This window comes from Lissotriton helveticus, chromosome 2_1 (genome assembly GCF_964261635.1).
Source record: "Lissotriton helveticus chromosome 2_1, aLisHel1.1, whole genome shotgun sequence".
In the NCBI taxonomy this organism is placed as follows: Eukaryota; Metazoa; Chordata; class Amphibia; order Caudata; family Salamandridae; genus Lissotriton; species Lissotriton helveticus.
Window position 1 is genome coordinate 339486251 of NC_136059.1, and position 17968 is coordinate 339504218.

Here is a 17968-nt window from a genome sequence, read left to right on the forward strand (position 1 = left end):
GCATTGATTATTCTTTTGTGTTTGTTTATGCACTAGTTCTGAAAAAGAGGCTCGAGGCCTAGTTCGTTTTAATGTGCAGTTGGCAAAGTTCTGCTCAGAGAAAGCAAGAGCCTAGCGTGGAAAGTTCCTGCCAAGTTTTAAAAGGAGAAAAATACAAACGTGGTTGTTCAGTGAACTGACTGTACTTTTGGTCAGCATGGCCAAGGCCAGGAACCGGCAGAGAGATTGTCAAGCTAAGGAAGTCGCGGACGCTTGTATTTAGATGTTGCAAACTGGAGGAAGCTACGTGACTTGAAAATAAAGGACAATAGACTCTAAGAAAGAGTCGGAACTGGGCTCCAAAGAATGTGATGACATTATGGTCTGTCATTTGACAGCCAATCAGAAGTTCTGAATAGCAGAAAAGTATTCTATTTTATTTAGATTAGTTAGTCAGAAAGGTATAAAAACTGTCCCTCTGGGAGGGAGGGGGCCGCTGTTTGCTGACACCATTTAGGCGTATTGTGCTGTCGGACTTTCTTGGAGCACGTAAGATTCTTTAGGGCCTTTTGACTTTTCTCTTAATTTTAATGGAGTAAGTGTAGCTAGGGATTTAGGGTTTAGATGATGTCAAACTGTTATTTCCATTTGAATTATGCTTTTGATTTTGCTTAAAACTGTCAATACCTCTTGGTAAAATCTCAAATAATAATGCCTGAATAAAAAGATTCTAATGCACTTTCTATGAATAAATAGCTAATAAATAAGATTTTTGAAAAACAAGCTGGACTTGTTATTTTTAAGTGTTTAGGTTACCATTAGCAGATCTATTTGCCTCAGTGGCTTAATTAATTGTAGGGCTTTAAAAAGTATGATGAAGTTGTTTTTCTGCAGATGTATATAAATGTATATTTTGTGAATAGGTTTATTAATTAGGTCACATGATCCAGTTGCTAAAAATATGTCATGTTAGTTTATGGGCCTTGTGAATGATTTATGATTATTGGTGAGTATTGTGGAGTTGGGTAGCGTTGCTTATGGAATATTTTCTATAGGAGCACTGGATCAATTCTTCTGGTAGCAGAGTTCAGTTGCTATGGTAACCAACATGTTACATGGTACTTGCATAGGATCGATGTTTAACATATGTTGAGTTTGGTCACTTGTTACATGTAGTCGAAAGGTTTTTTCCTGCAGTGTGAAAAATCCTAGTTGTACCGGTACAGAGTGGTGTGACACGAGTGAAGTTACACAGTGCATTTGATCTGTTTCAAAATAGTGGTATTATTATATATCACTAAGTGTTGTGGTCGTACAACACGTGTTAGGAATACAGGTGTGCTAGGTAGAATGTATAGTGAGGATTGTCTATGAAATTGTAGCTTTGAGTATAGGGACAAAGAGCCCGTTTTAAAACTCATTGCGAGTAGAGTAGTAGAATATATCTAAACTTGAGTGAAGGGTAAAGTAACGTCGTTTATTTTACTGGCGAATGTGAATTTCTATGGCTGGTTAAAGTCCTGCCAGGATTCCATGTATGTGTGGTTAGGGAAAGTTTCCGTTTGAAAGTGTGTAAATGATTTTGTAATTCCGTTCGAGTCAAACTTTGAATTGCTACTTTATGTGCATTTAGAGGGAAACGAGTTCGTTATTACTTGTTAGAAGGCTAGAGTAAAGGTTTACTTTATCAGCGAATGTATATTCTGTGAGAGTAGCGTCGTCTATTCCACGCAAAGAATACTTGCATAATTGTAAAAACTGTCCTTTATTTTAGCGAAACAGACGAATGGTTTGTTCTTTTTGTCATTATTAATTGAGTTTCATTGAAAAAAAGCGTTCTTAAAAATGGCACTGTGAAAAGTTTTTGTGAAGGAGGGGTGAGCTCTGGGAGTGAGACGCGAGAAGCCGCAGCGGCTGTGTACGTCACAAGGTCCGCGCTGTGAATGGTTAACATACGTCACAGTTAGCGCACTGATTGGTTCACGTGACTCTGACGTGCTGATAGTTGATTGGTTCTTTGGGAAAGCAGTAATTCTATTGGTTGAGCAAGGTGGTGACGTGGCTTAACCTGATTGGCTTCTTGGTGTGTTTCGCGCACGGATTGGCTGGTTTAACGGAACATCCAGAAAACATTTACGATCGTTTTTAATTGAATACATTTGATTAAAACATGATATTATTATAAAAAAGAGGAGAAAAAGCTTACATTGCTTCAGAGATTTAAACATTTTATTTCACCCGATAAGAAAATTGAAACGTGAGGTGGAAAGTTACTTCATAAATACAAAACACCTGCAGCTTATATGGAAGGTGAATATGGTTATCATACTTGTCTTTGGTTTGATACATGGATGCAATACACCAAAAATGATGGTGTTCTAGCTTGGCCGGAAGATGGTTCATTTAATATGAGGATTTTGAAAAATTTAAGAGAGAAAATTACAGCTCTTGTGCCTAAGCCTAGACCAACACAATTTGAGGCTTTAGTTGAATGGGAGGATGAGATGTTTCAACTTCAGCGGGAAGCAAGTGGTTTAATGAGACCTCCTAAATCATCAAATTTTAAACGGGAAACCCATGAGGATAGAATGCGTCGGTGGAGACAGGCAGATATGTGTGATGGTCTCTATACAGTGAGAGAAATGATTACAGAAATACCAGGTCAAAAGAAAACCCAAAAGAAAAATAATGTAGTCGTAGACAGTGAATCAGAAGATCAGGTTTTAGAAGAAATGTATATAACTAATAAAAAACAGACTCCTTTAAAACCAGCTTGTACATGGTCTACCCCGATGGTTTCTACAGGAACCACACCAAGTGCACCTCCATTAAATGATAAATCACCCAGATTATACCCAAATAATTCTGAATCTTTTGAAACTCCTGAAAGGTTAGAAACAAGAACAAATTCTAGTGTTTTTAATGAAAGCCGAAATTTCCCTGAAACCCCAATGGGAAGAGAAGTTCCTAGAAATTCAATGGGAGCTGGTAGATATGAGGAAGTTGCGAATGCTTCAGAATATTTACGATCAAAAGAGGAATTAATTAGACAATTAACTAAAGGCATGGAAGCAGTGACGGTTCCAGTAACAATTGGTCCTGTTCAGCCTGTTTTTGATCAAGGAGAAATTAGGCAACCAGGTTTGACAATTCCATTAAATGCAGAAATCCAGAAAGTAGCAGAAAAATTTTACTCAGAATTTACTGAAATACATCGAGAAAAAACGATGATGCCTGATTTAACTTGTAATCCAGGTTCATTATGCAGAACACCAATGGTGCAGAGTCAGATGCTGAATCTCCAGAGAAAACAGATTCCATTTCAAAACTTGATGTTGCAAAATTAAAAGCAGATTTAGAGGAATTAATAATTGGCACAATTGGTCCTGACAGTTTGAAACATTATCAAGATGATGAACTGTTGTTTGTCTGCAAGAGCATTCAATGGAAAACAAAGAATAAATATGATTAATTGGAAGAATTGGCTGCAGAGTTAGAAATTGACTTGAGCAAACAGAAAAATTTGGGAAAACATTACAGATTAGATTTTACTGAAAAGGACATTGGGAATTTTAATGCAATGGGAAGAATTATGCATATAAAAGATTTGATTGTGTACATCAAAAAATTGGGTGACTTGAGTAAATGGAGAGTGAAGTGGACCAAAAAGAAGGAAGAGGAATGGCAAGAAAGGTTAGCCAAGCAGTTTCCAATGAGGGAAATAGCTGGTGGTGGTTATGTTCATGTTCCCTGGTCAAGACAAGACATTTTATTATTTACAAATGATTTTCCACGGCTGAGGGAAAAGTCTGTGGAATGGTATCGATAGGTAGATAGATTCATCAAAGTTTCGAAAGTTCCGTGGATTGATCTTGATGGATTCTTTGATATAGTTGTCCCATCAGATCTCTGGACAGAATGCAAAATTGCTGTGAGTTGGCCCAAGGTAGAACCAACTCGAGATAAAGAGACAGGTGCTCCATCATCAGTGGGCATGGAACTGTATCACAAAGTGATTTACTGGTTAAAGGAAAAGATTCCCCCAAAAGAAGTGGATTGGGTAAAAATAGACAGAACAAACGAAGAGCCGAAAGAGTCAGTTCATTCATTCTATGAAAGATTAGCGTTGGTCTTTAAACAGTACAGTCGCTATGAAAAGTTAAATGAAAAGGACATGAGCCACTTCATTTACCGATTTTTTTATGGTCTTAGACCTGAAATTGGTGAAATGATTAGAAATAATATTGTCGGATGGCCATCACTCTCAGTTGATGATATTTTGAGAAAGGCAAAATACTGCAGCGATGAATTAGATGCAAAGCAAAAGAAATTAAAAGAAAAAGCAATGTGGGCACAGGTGAAAGTAGCAGAACATCAAATAGCAAGCCTGGAAAATAAAAATGTGAATTTTAACCAGAATCAGGGTCAGGGAAAGTTTAAAGGCAACTTTAACAAACCAAAATTTAATGTTAATATTGAAGAGCTGAAACAAAAATTGCCTTGTTTTAATTGCGCCGAAATTGGACACTGGAAGCGCGAGTGTAAAAATCCGCCCGGAAATTTCAGAAATGCATCATTAAATCCACAGATGCAGAATGATGTAAATCTGCAGCAACAGCTACAGCGACAGCTACATGAGTTGAGTCTTCAGCAACAGCTACAGCGATAGTTAGCGAATCAGCAGAGTCAAATTCCACAACCTCCTCTCCCAAACTGCGGAGGTGGTCAAAGTTTTAATTCAGATACAGGATTCAGCGGAGGTGATCAGGTAATAGGAACACAAAGAGCAAATGTGCCAAATGTTTCTGGACAATTTTTGTTGACAGAAAATCAAGGAAGTGATTCTGATGACTGCTTATGACGGTGCATGAGAGAGGGGGAAGAGTGTGTACTTGGAGCCAGTCTTGAGGTTGACCAGTCTGGTCCATTTGTAAATGGTAAAGTGAATGATGTAGAAATCACTTTTCTTGTGGACACTGGTGCTACCCATTCTACTGTTAGATCAGTGGAAATTGAAAACCTGCCTCTCTCTGGGGATACCATCCAAGTAGTTGGTGTAGCTAATCAGCAAATTAAAACAGATTTAACAGAGCCTGTGAAAATTGAAATTGGGAAATTCAAAGACAAACACAGATTTGTAGTTTGCAACAGCAGTCCTGTAAACTTGTTGGGAAGAGACATACTGTGCAAGATGAACTGCAAAATATATTGCTCACCGGAGGGTATTGAGCTACAAACAATGGAGGAAGATGGGCTTTATAAATTAACAATGCTAATGGTTGAAGCAGAGAAAATCAAATTATTTCCTGTATTTGACAAAGAAAATTTGCCTGAAGAATTAAAAAAGACAGTCAAGTCTGAAATTTGGGATTTATCGGGAAGTGAGATGGGTTTGATGAAACATGTTGATCCGGTCAAAATTACAGTGAAGCAGGGGATAGATTTTCCAAACATTCCTCAGTACAAAATGAAGGCAGAAACGATTGAAGGTGTCATTCCTGTGATTGAAAAATTCATAAAGCAAGGTGTTTTAAAGGAAATTGAGAGTAGCCCTTGTAATTCACCGATCATGGGGATCAAAAAGCCAAGCGGAACGTACAGGATTGTTCAAGACCTGAGAAAGGTTAACCAGATAGTTGTTCCATGTTGCCCAGTTGTTCCGAATCCAGCAGTGATTCTTTACCAAATTCCGCATGATGCAGAATGGTACACTGTCATTGATCTTTGCAATGCGTTCTTTACTGTTCCATTGCATCCAGAGAGCCAGGAAATCTTTGCGTTCAGATTCCAAGGTCGCACATTAGCATGGTGCCGTATTCCTCAAGGGTATACAGAGAGTCCTTCTATCTTTAATGAATTGTTAAAGAAATCATTGGAGTATTTAAATTTACCTGGAAGGTCAACATTGGTCCAGTATATTGATGACTTGCTTGTTGCAGCAAAAACACGAGATAACTGTGTTACAGATACAATTACTCTTTTGAATCATTTGGCAGATGAGGGACATAAAGTGTCACCAGCAAAATTACAGTTTTGTAAACAAGAAGTAAAATATCTTGGTCACAGAATTGCAAAAGGAATAAGACAGGTGACAATTGAGAGAATCAAAATGATTCAGGGAATGCAGCCGCCAAAAACACGGAGACAAGTCAGAATGTTTCTTGGAATGGTTGGGTATTGTCGGCAATGGATTAGTGGATTTTCGGTAATTGCGAAACCACTGCAGAGACTGACTAAATCAGACATGAAAGACCCAATTGTACTTACAGAAATTGAGTTGGAAGCTTTTGAAAAGCTAAAAAGGGGTTTGTGTGAAGCTCCAGCTCTGGGTATGCCAGATTATGAGAAGAATGTTGAGCTCTATTGCAGTGAAAGAGAAGGGTATGCATTGTCTGTGTTAATACAGAGACACGGGAAACTAAGAAACCCAATTGCATACTTTTCAGCAGTGCTTGATCCAGTTGCAAAAGCATTACCAGGCTGCTTAAAAGCAGTAGCTGCAACCAGTGTGAGTCTTGAGCAAAGTGAAGGAATTATCATGGGGTTTCCTGTAAAAGTCTATGTTCCCCATTCAGTTGAGATACTTCTTACAAGAAGTAAAACGCAACATTTAACAAGTAGCAGACTCACCAAGTATGAGAAAATAATTCCGGGATCAGATAATGTCTCAATAGCAAGATGTGTGAATTTAAATCCTTCCACATTATTGCCTGATGGTACTGTAACAGAAATCAGAACTGAAAATTATGTTGATCATGAATGCTTGGACGTTTTGGAATATTGTACCAAGCCAAGGCAGGACATTAAAGATGTACCGTTGCCTGTTTCAGATCATGTTTACTTTGTTGATGGTTCTTGTTTGAGAACAGAGGAGGGGTTTTTAAGAGCAGCTTACTCAGTGTGCACAGTTGCTGATATTGTGGAAGCATCATGTCTTGAAGGAATTCGTTCAGCTCAAGTAGCAGAATTGATTGCTTTAATTCGTGCATGTGAAAGAGCAATATATTTGAAAATCACCATAATAACTGATAGCCAGTATGGGTGTTGTGCATGATTATGGACAGCTCTGGTCTCAGAGAGGCTATTTGACATCTGCAGGATCGCCAATTAGAAATGCAAAGTTAATAAAGAGATTGATGGATGGCATTCAATTACCAGAGAAAATTGCTGTTGTGAAATGTACAGCACATAAGAAAGGAGAGGATTACATTACCAAAGGAAATGCTTACGGAAATCGCAAAGTTTTGTGCAGGAAATGATTTTGCAATTAATCGTAAAAAAAATGATGAACATGTTTTGAATTCACTAATGCTAACATCAGTAGTTGAGACATGGCAGGAAATCAAAGATATACAAGATGAAGCTGATGATGAAGCGAAAAACACATGGTTGAGAGCAGAATGTAGGCAGAGAGATGAGGATGGAATTTGGACATACAAAGATGGCATAGTAGTTTTACCAAACTGCATGATTGCTGATATTGCCAGGACGTATCATGGCCTAGGACATATTGGAAGAGATTCAATGATTAGGCTTTTCAGAGAAACTTGGTTTAATACCAAATTCAGAACAATTGCAGAATTTCTTTGTCAGAGGTGTTTAACTTGCCAGCAAATGAACCCAATCAGGAAAACTGTGGTGGGAATGGGAACCATGGGACGGGAGGGTGGTCCATTCACCAGGTTACAAATGGATTTCATAGAGATGCCACCACATAACAAACTGCACTATGTTTTAGTGTTTGTCTGTTTGTTTTCAAGATGGGTTGAAGCATTTCCCACACGTCACAGTGATGCAATTACTGTTGCAAAATTGCTTTTGAGGGAGATTATACCAAGGTACGGTTTTCCGGTGACTGTGGAGAGTGATCGAGGAAGGCATTTTGAAAACAGACTGTTAAAATTAATTTGTGAAGCATTGCACATTGAGCAGAAGTTGCATTGTGCATACAGACCAGAGGCCTCTGGAGTTGTTGAGCAAATTAATGGAACAATCAAGAATAGTAGCAAAGATGTGTTTAGCTACAGGTATAAAGTGGACAGATGCTCTTCCACTTGTGTTGATGACTCTAAGAAGTACACCAGATAAAAAGACAGGTTTAAGCCCACATGATATTCTCATGGGCAGAGTCATGAGACAGGCATTCATACCAGCGAAACTGATGAAAGTGATGAAGATTCTCAAATAAGAAAATTCAGAAAAAGAGCTTGGAGGACAGAATGCAATGTGACTGAACCAAAGAAGAAATTACCGAGAAAAGGGGATAACTGGCCAAGTGAAAATGAGGGAATAAAATTTAAATTGATAAAGAAATCAAAGGAACAAGTTAACGAGATAACTAGTCAAAAAGATCCTGAAGAGAAAAGTGAAGCAGGAAATAATATAGAAGTGATTTGTAGTTTTGAGGCCAAACCAAAAATATAAGTCGCCTGAGTGGACTTATATCTTGATACCACCTGTAGTTGAGATAAATAGCAGCAGTCAGGAAGAGATTGAAGACAATAGTGACAATGATTGAAGTATTTACCTGTTAAAATTTAGGTTTCAAATTTTGGGCATAAGGCTGATGAAATTGTGCTAGGTGACACAAGGTCGAAGAAATTGTGTTAGCTGGAAAATAACTTGTGACGCAAGGTCGAAGAAAAGCTGTTAGAAGGTTTTGGGTCTTAAAAAAAAATTGAAAAAGGGGGGGTGCTAGAATTTTTAGACATTTTTGAGACATTTTTAAATTTTTGTTTTTTTTGTCTTTACAAGCTTAGTGAAAATGCCTTATGTTTTTGTAAATAACAGCTCAAGATGCTCCATCTTTAAAAGATGTTGTAAGATGTCTCTGATATGTGTGCTCTTAATGATTCTGCTCTGGTTAGTTTTAGCTGTCATCTTTCCTTTCGGGATCGATAAGGAGATGTACAAGGTTAATATGACAAGTAAAGCTTCAGTTGAACAAGACAAACATAGTGTAACAGGCAAAGCTAACAACAGTATTGATCACAGACCAGAGACTCATCAAGATAGGTCTGTTGGTGATTTTTCTAGCAATAAATTTTCAAGACTTCGGGCTGAATATGTTAAGGTTATGGAAGTTAAAGACTGCTACATTTGTGTGAAATTGCCTGCTTCTGTTTCAGAGAGAGTGACATATAATATGCTTCCTCTTACTTACGGCATAACCTGTAGTGTAATAGCTAGCTTATTTTATCAGACTGGTCGTTTGGAGTATTACTACTCCAATTATGATGAAATATTTGCAAATCTGAAAATTGAGAAAGGTTTGAATAAACACAAGCAAGCGAAACATATGAGGGAATTCTTTATTGTCACTAATGAACTCACCTACGAGTATGCTTTTAGAAATAATTTGACATGCAAATTGAGAGCTGAGGAAAAATCTTTCCTGAACCTTGTTGAGGAGAGAAGGGCAATCTATAAGAGAAATGAGATGATTAAACAGACCAAATCGAAATTCTGGCAGAAAGAGGACGAAAAACTTAATGGCAAATCATTTGACAATGTTGCAATACACATAGACAAACCAATTAGTGGTAAACATTGTATTAGAAGAGATAACACGCTTTTTGACAATTATTTTGTTGGGGCTAGCAATTGTGAGGACAGTTACCAAATCATGGGGGGTTGGGGATTCAAAGGTGGTAGAGACCCAATTTTTCCTGGAATTTATTTTGTCTGTGGAGACAAAGCTTATTATAACCTCCCAGACCATTGGTATGGGACGTGTTTTGTTGGACTTGTTTTCCAAAAATATTTCATGTTGACAGAAATGCAGAAGGTTCATTTGAAATTAGTAATCATGTAAATAGGTTCAAAAGAGAAAGTTTCTCAGAAATTTTAGGAGACATTTTTGAAGCAGTGATACCTTTGGTGGGTATAACCCTGAATGCAGGAAGGATCAGAAAATTGTCCACAATTGTTGACAGATTGTCAACTGACACAGCTAGCGGTTTCCAATTAGTGGATACCGAGGTTATCGCAATTAGATCTATGGTAATGCAAAACCGTCTTGCCCTGGATATACTCCTAGCAAAAGAGGGAGGAGTCTGTGGCATTTTACATGTCCAACACTGTTGTACATATATCCCTGATGAGAGTAGAAACATTGAGATGTACATCAAAAATATTACAGATGTGCATTCAGAAATTGTTCCTTTAGAAGAGGATGATTTTTCAGAACGTCTATCCAAAAGATTTCAGGCAATCAAAACCTGGTTTCAAGAGATTGGTGGTTCAATTCTTGGCAAGATTCTAACACCTTTATTTGTAATAGTTTTTTTGATACTTTTGTTGAAGATCAGTTGCATGTTACACAAGAGAAAGAAATATCTGAGGAAAAAGAAGAGAATTTACAAAATCAGAGAGGAACAGGAGAAAGAGATAGAACTAGAAGAGTTTCGTAAAGCTCAATATGAAAGTTGCAGACAGACAGCTGAGACAAGTCTTTAGAAATACTAACAAAGTGAAACAAATCATGTTCATCTTTAGATAAAAATTTGCAAAATTTTTGGGTGTGGTTTGGTGATTTAGAAATCACCAGATGAGGGAGTTGATGGAGCGAGATTTAGAAATACATTTATTTCAGCTCGCGAAGTTTAAATTTCCATAATAAAATAATATTAATAATGTGTGTGGTGAGAATACTAACCAACCTAGAGTAAAAGTTGCATTATCATGAACACGTGGGAAACTAATATGTGTGCTCATAAATGTGCATTTTGTTGCATTTGCATGTGTGTGAAAATAATGAATTAATTCTGTCTATTGTCATGTCAGAACTAAATGCGGCTGTTTATTAATGGAACGTGCTTATTTTGTGTGCTCATGTTTTATTTTTTTTGTCTCAAATGTTGCACACATCTGTTTGTTGCTTTATTTGCTTCTGCTAGGTAACATAGATTAATGGGTTAATAATTAGCAAAGGTGGGTGGGTAACAGAACGAACTTTATTTCTTGCGTTAATTATTATTTTGTGTTTGTTTATGCACTAGTTCTGAAAAAGAGGCTCGAGGCCTAGTTCGTTTTAATGTGCAGTTGGCAAAGTTCTGCTCAGAGAAAGCAAGCGCCTAGTGTGTAAAGTTCCTGCCAAGTTTTAAAAGGAGAAAAATACAAACGTGGTTGTATAGTGAACTGACTGTACTTTTGGTCAGCATGGCCAAGGCCAGGAACCGGCAGAGAGATTGTCAAGCTAAGGAAGTCGCGGACGCTTGTATTTAGATGTTGCAAACTGGAGGAAGCTACGTGACTTGAAAATAAAGGACAATAGACTCTAAGAAAGAGTCGGAACTGGGCTCCAAAGAATGTGATGACATTATGGTCTGTCATTTGACAGCCAATCAGAAGTTCTGAATAGCAGAAAAGTATTCAATTTTATTTAGATTAGTTAGTCAGAAAGGTATAAAAACTGTCCCTTTGGGAGGGAGGGGGCCGCTGTTTGCTGACACCATTTAGGCGTATCGTGCTGTCGGACTTTCTTGGAGCACGTAAGATTCTTTAGGGCCTTTTGACTTTTCTTTTATTTTTATTGGAGTAAGTGTAGCTAGGGATTTAGGGTTTAGATGATGTCAAACTGTTATTTCCATTTGAATTATGCTTTTGATTTTGCTTAAAACTGTCAATACCTCTTGGTAAAATCTCAAATAATAATGCCTGAATAAAAAGATTCTAATGAACTTTCTATGAATAAATAGCTAATAAATAAGATTTTTGAAAAACAAGCTGGACTTGTTATTTCATGTGTTTAGGTTACCATTAGCAGATCTATTTGCCTCAGTGGCTTAATTAACTGTAGGGCTTTAAAAAGTATGATGAAGTTGTTTTTCTGCAGATGTATATACATGTATATTTTGTGAATAGGTTTATTAATTAGGTCACATGATTCAGTTGCTCAAAATATGTAATGTTAGTTTATGGGCCTTGTGGATGATTTATGATTAATGGTGAGTATTGTGGAGTTGGGTAGCGTTGCTTATGGCATATTTTCTATAGGAGCGCTGGATCACATGTTACTGTTATATGCAGGCAAAAAGAGTCATGAGATGAAAAAAAGTAAAATATCTAACAAAGTCAAGCACCTGGCACACAAGGTATGTTTTGACTAAACCAATTGGGTTTCATATCATAAGTAAGATATGGGAAAGACCAGTTTTTTCAACAAAAGCAATTTTAAGTAAGGATCGTTCATTTGTTGAAAAATTATAGGGATACTGTCTAAGCTCTCGACCAATGAAATAAATACAATTTCTGGTCTAGGGAGGCACTATTTTGCAGCAACTTAATTTTGATTCCAGCCTCTCCAGTGTGTAACTGAATCACTCCCCATCAGGAGACCCCTTTGGTGTCCAACACCTTCCCAAAATTTGTTTAGATTGGAGTGAGAAAAGTAAACATCATTATTTAAGTGTCCAACATCTTCCCCAAATGTGTTTAGCTGTGTGTGGGAAAAAGGTAACTATCATCCCTTTAGTGTCTAACACCTTCACCAAATGTTTATGGGCCGTACTGCGAGTTTTGTGATCCCGTGGTTCGCCAAACCCATGGTGGCAGTCCGCGGACTGTCAGACTAGCGGTCTGTCCGCTGCATTAGGACTGTGGTGTTGGACCATCACTGGTACACTTCTGCCACAAAAGATCCATGAATCCCTGGGGGTGGCGTAGAGGTCTGAGGCCCCTAATATGCTGGCAGTGCCACTGCAGCACCAGCAAGCATATTACGAGTTTCCTCACTGCTGCACTTTCATGATGGTGTGACTGCCAAGAAAAACGTGGTAGTAAGGAAACCAAGGGTGCCTCTGTGCCTGTTCCTGCACAGAACAAAATGCACAACATTGTGCATTTAAGTCCATGGAGGAAAATGCTTTGACGTTCCAGTTCAGTGCCTAATTCAAAGGCACCAATGTGGGAACGAGAGAGAACTGCCAGCCAGCAACTCAAAAGGTCGTAATCTGGTGAGCGGTCTGTGGGAGCAAGGCAGCAGCGATGTGGCCCGCTCTCACATCACCAAAGTCATAATATAGCCCTTAGATTGGAGTGTGAACAGTAAATGTCTCACCCTTAGGGCCCAATTATGACTTTGACGGGCGGGTTGTGGGACCACGCTCCCACCGCACTGCCAAACCAGCGTGAGGACAGTCCACCCTATAATGACTTTTTAAGTAATTGGTGAACATTTCCTTTGCGGGGCTGTCCATCACCACCCCCTTTTGTACCGACGTGCCTATAAAATAGGCACCACAATAGGAACATCAAAGGAAGTTCCAGCAAAGCATGGATTGTATAGTCCATGTTGTGCTGCAACTTCTGTGCATGCACGCAGGTGGGCACATGTTGTTCCTCCCTGTTCTGCATCAACAAGGCGTAAGGCACTGCCACTGCTTTCATGGAGGAAAGGCCTCCATGATCCCAGTGGTGGTGATGAAAGTCGTAATATGCTTGGCTGGACCGAGGCAGTCCCGCCAAGCATACAGATGCCTCTGGACCGCGCGCCCCACCAGGGAACGACAGATCCCGGGCGGACTCAGCGGTCCCAGAGTGGCAGGACCACTAGGGTCACCATGTGGCCGTCGCAAGAGCGCCACCGCCGCGCCACCTTGAGTCTGGCTGTCCTCAGACAACCAGATTCATAATCAGGTCCTTAGTGTCCAACATCTTCCTCAAATGGTTCAGATTAGAGTGGTAATAGTGATTGCCACCCCTTAGTGTTCAACATCATCCCCAAATTGTTTGAGATTGAAGTGGTCATAGTAATTATCACCCCCTTAGTGTCCAGCACCTTCCCAAAATTGGTTTAGATTGAAGTGGTAATAGTATACGTGACCCCTTTAGTATCCAATACCTTCCTGAAATGGTCAAAGATTGGAATAGTAAATGTCTTCCCTGTCATGTCTAACACCTTTCCCAAAATGGTTTGGATTGGAGTGGAAATAGTAATTATCACCCCCTTTGGGTCTAACACCTTCCCAAATTTAGATTGGAATGGTAGTAGTACATGTCACTCCTTTAGTGTCCAACACCTTCCTCAAACTGATTGGATTAGAATGGAGATAGTAAATGTCAACCCTTTGCTATCAACAACTTCCCCAAATTGCATAGTATTGACATGGTAATAGTAAATGTCACCCCGTTAGTGTCCAACACCTTTCCCAAATGGATATAGATTAGAATGGGGATAGCAAACGTCTTCCATTTTTATGTCCAACACCTTTCCCAAATTGGTTTATATTTGAGAGGGAACAGTAGATGTCAACCCCCCGTTAGTGTCCAGCACCTTCCAAAAATTGGTTTAGAAGATTAGAATGGGAATAGTAAATGTTACACCTTTGGTGTTAAACACCTTCTCCCCAAATGGTTTAGATTTGCAGTGGGAATAATAAATGGCACCCCTTTAGTGTCCAACGCCTTCCCCAAATTAGTCTTTATTGGAGTGGTAATAGTAAATGTCACCCCTTTTCTGTCTAGAACCTTTCCCAAATTTGTATAGATTGGAATGGGAATAGTTAATGTCATTCCTTTAGTGTCCAACACCTTTCTCAAAGTTGGTTTAGATTGTAGTGTGCATAGTAGATATAACCCCTTAGGTGTCCAAAACCTTCCCCATATTGGTTTACATTGGAGTAGGAATAGTAATTGTCACCCATTGAGTGTCCAACACCTTTGCCATATTGGTTTCGATTGGAGTGAGAATAGTAAATGTCACCCCTTTAGTGTTCAACACCTTCCCCTATTGGTATAGATTAGAGTGGGAATAGTAAACATGATCTCTTTAATGTCCAACACCTTTACCAAATTGGCACAGATTGGAGTGGTAGTAGTGAATGTCACCTTTTTATTGCCCAGAACCTTTCCCAAATTAGTATAGATTGGAGTGGGAATAGGTAATGTCACCCTTTAGTGCCCAACACCTTTCCCACATTGGTTTAGATTGGAGTGTATATAGTAAATTTCACCCCTCTAGTCAAATAGGAGCTAGTAAATTCTTAATGATGACAAGGAGGTAAGATTGGATAAACCCCTTTTTACCTTTAAGAGGAAAAATAATTTAAAAAACGAACTAGTACATACATATAGCAAAAATATGGAAAGGACTCTGGACAGCACTGTAGCAAAAAGTAACATGAGATGTGGGACTTGTAATGTATGTGTCCAATGTTAACAAGCGAAGGAAATCAGCCACAATGGTGTACTTTTACCATCCAAAACCCTAAATAACTGCTGTAGCTAGAATGTGGTGTACCCACTGGGCTGCCCCTGTGGATTGGAATATGTGGGAGAGGCAAGTAGAGCGCTACGTACTAGAATACATGAACATAAATCTGCTATCAGGAAAAAAGCCCAATGCCCCTCTCATGACACATTTCGAAGAACAAGGACATAAGGAACAAGGGGCCAGATGTAGGAGGCCATTTACCGACTGGTAACGGCCGATTTCGGCCGTTACCGACCAGTAAATGGGTATTTGGGATGTAGGGGCATCATTTTACAGATTCAGTAAATTTACCGAATCGGTACATTTACCGATTCTGTAAAATACTGAATCAGTATTTTAACCGATTCGGTAAATTCCAGATGTAGGTGGGACTCTTCTGAGTCCCAAAGGCCTTACAGATTCGGTATTTTACCACCCAATCCAATTGGTTGGTAAAATACCGATTCCAGGTGTGCATGCACATGTGGGCATGCACACCTAGCCATGTGACAGACAGACATGCCCATAGGGCATGGCTGTGTGCCACATGGCACACATGCCCGTCTTTGGGGTGCTAGAGGGTGTCAAAGTGACACCCCCTGCACCCTTGCTGGAATCGGTATTTACCGAATCTGTAAATACCGATTCGGTAATGCCCATTGATTCCTATGGGCTTCAATGCTCATAGGAATCAATGGGCATTACCGAATGGGTATTTACAGAATCGGTAAATACCGAATCTTAACGATTCGGTATTTACCGAGTCTATGTCACCTACATCCCCCCCCCCCTCTATTTTACCACTTCTTAAATACCGAATCGGTAAAATTCGGTATTTAAGAAGTGGTAAAATAAAATTACCTACATCTGGGCCAAGATATCCAATAATTTATTTTAGAAAGGATTGTCATTGGTAGAAGAGGGAGTAACAGTAATGACAAGCAAAAAGCCAGAGAAAAATGGTATATATCTAAACTGAACACAGTTCGGAATGGTTTAAATTCCAGGGAGGAATAGTACTGTCTAGTGAGTTAAACCATAGACAATGTATTGACATTATATAACCCACTGAGGCATGTGAGTCTGGTAAAGAGCAAGGTAAACTTATGTGGTCATAGGTAAAAGAGGATTACTGTGAGTATTTGTTCAATATTTGTTTTTTAACATGACCCATTCCAAGATGGAGGCCACATTGCACACTCTTTTGGGTAGGTTTTGTGTCCTTCATTGATTGAAGATATCCGAAGTGTATCCTTAGGATAAGAATGTTGATAAGAAGGAGAATTGGATTTATGCTTTGCGTCCCATAGATAGAGACAACATGGTTGTATATGTATTAGTACTGATACTAAATTTGGACCAGTACTATACCAGCTATGGATTTCTGTGCCAGGTTGATCAGCACCCTCGGGCTGAGCTTGATGACTGATCATTAAGAAACTTTGGCAACAGACAATTGAATTTGGGTGACCATTGCCCTTGCAATGAGGTAGTTAGATCTAGTACAGAGAAACATCTCTCTAAGATGGCGACCATGACACACACATCATGAGAGTGCGTCATTTTAAGTCACGTGACCAGGAACTGCAGCATTTAAACTGTGCAGTTAAGCTAGTCGACTGTTTCGCCACAACACGGAGGTCACTACCCCGTTGAATTGATGTCTAATTTAGGTAAGGAGGGCATATGGGTTCAGTGTTCTGTATTCTCAGGGAGCCGGCCACCGAGGGGAAGAGGCAGTTGGTCCTCCTCATTTGTAATAGATATGGGGTGGCGAGTGCTCTGCTCAGTTGACTTTGCAAAGACTTTAAAAGTCTTGATTGATTTGAGGAGTTCTTTGTTGTATTTGAAATCAAGAGGAGGGAAACATGTTTGGTCCCCTCACTTTGGGCAAGTGTTTTGCTTGCGGTTAAGTTATAAAGACCCGTGAGGGATACAATGATGATGATATAAAGTGGGAGGGCAGCAGATATGGACTATTGTTGAAATCTCTATTTCGTATATATTCTCTACAGGCAACAGTGGTCAGATTGAATGATCGGAGTGTATCAACGCTTTTTTAAATTGACGGTAGAGAAGGTTCCTCCATCGAGTATTTATTTGGTGGAGTCGATCTTTTAACAAATTGGAAGGTAAATGATGTAATGTGCACTTTCCACAGTATAGATATAATGAAAGTATTAGTGTGATTATCACTTGAATTTCGGCACCCTCTTTATTTATCTATTGTTGTAGATGCTGTACCTCTACACTATTTGTGTGACAGTTGTTGACTGCGAAACACATACAGGTAATCAATACAATTAAAAACTGTCCGCAATAGGACTTAACTTTACCATAGACAAAAGCATTTTCATTTAAATATGTGGCCTTATTTGTAGGTCCTTGTGGAGCGTATCGAAGGGGTATATTTATATATATAACCAGAACAATCCTTTCAATCAGAAAAGAAGGCAGCACGCCAATGTCATAATCAGAAGGGTTTAATGTGCAAAGAAGAGAACGACGCATTTCATCCTGTCGGTCTTCGTCAAGTTGAAGGAACTTGACAAAGGGTAGTTAAAAATACATTTATATATTATTGAATAAAACCATTTTTAATATAATTCAACATTGCTTTTTTTTTTTTATTCATTTATATGGGGAGAAAGTCTACTGCTACCTTCTATTTTGTAGTTTATTAGTGTTTTTTTAGTCTACCTTCAGGAATAAAGGTCGCTGTAAGGTGCTGCTGTTCATTGGCACAGGTAAGTCCTTTCTAAGTTTTTTAGGATTTTGAGGGTGGAGGGATAAGAA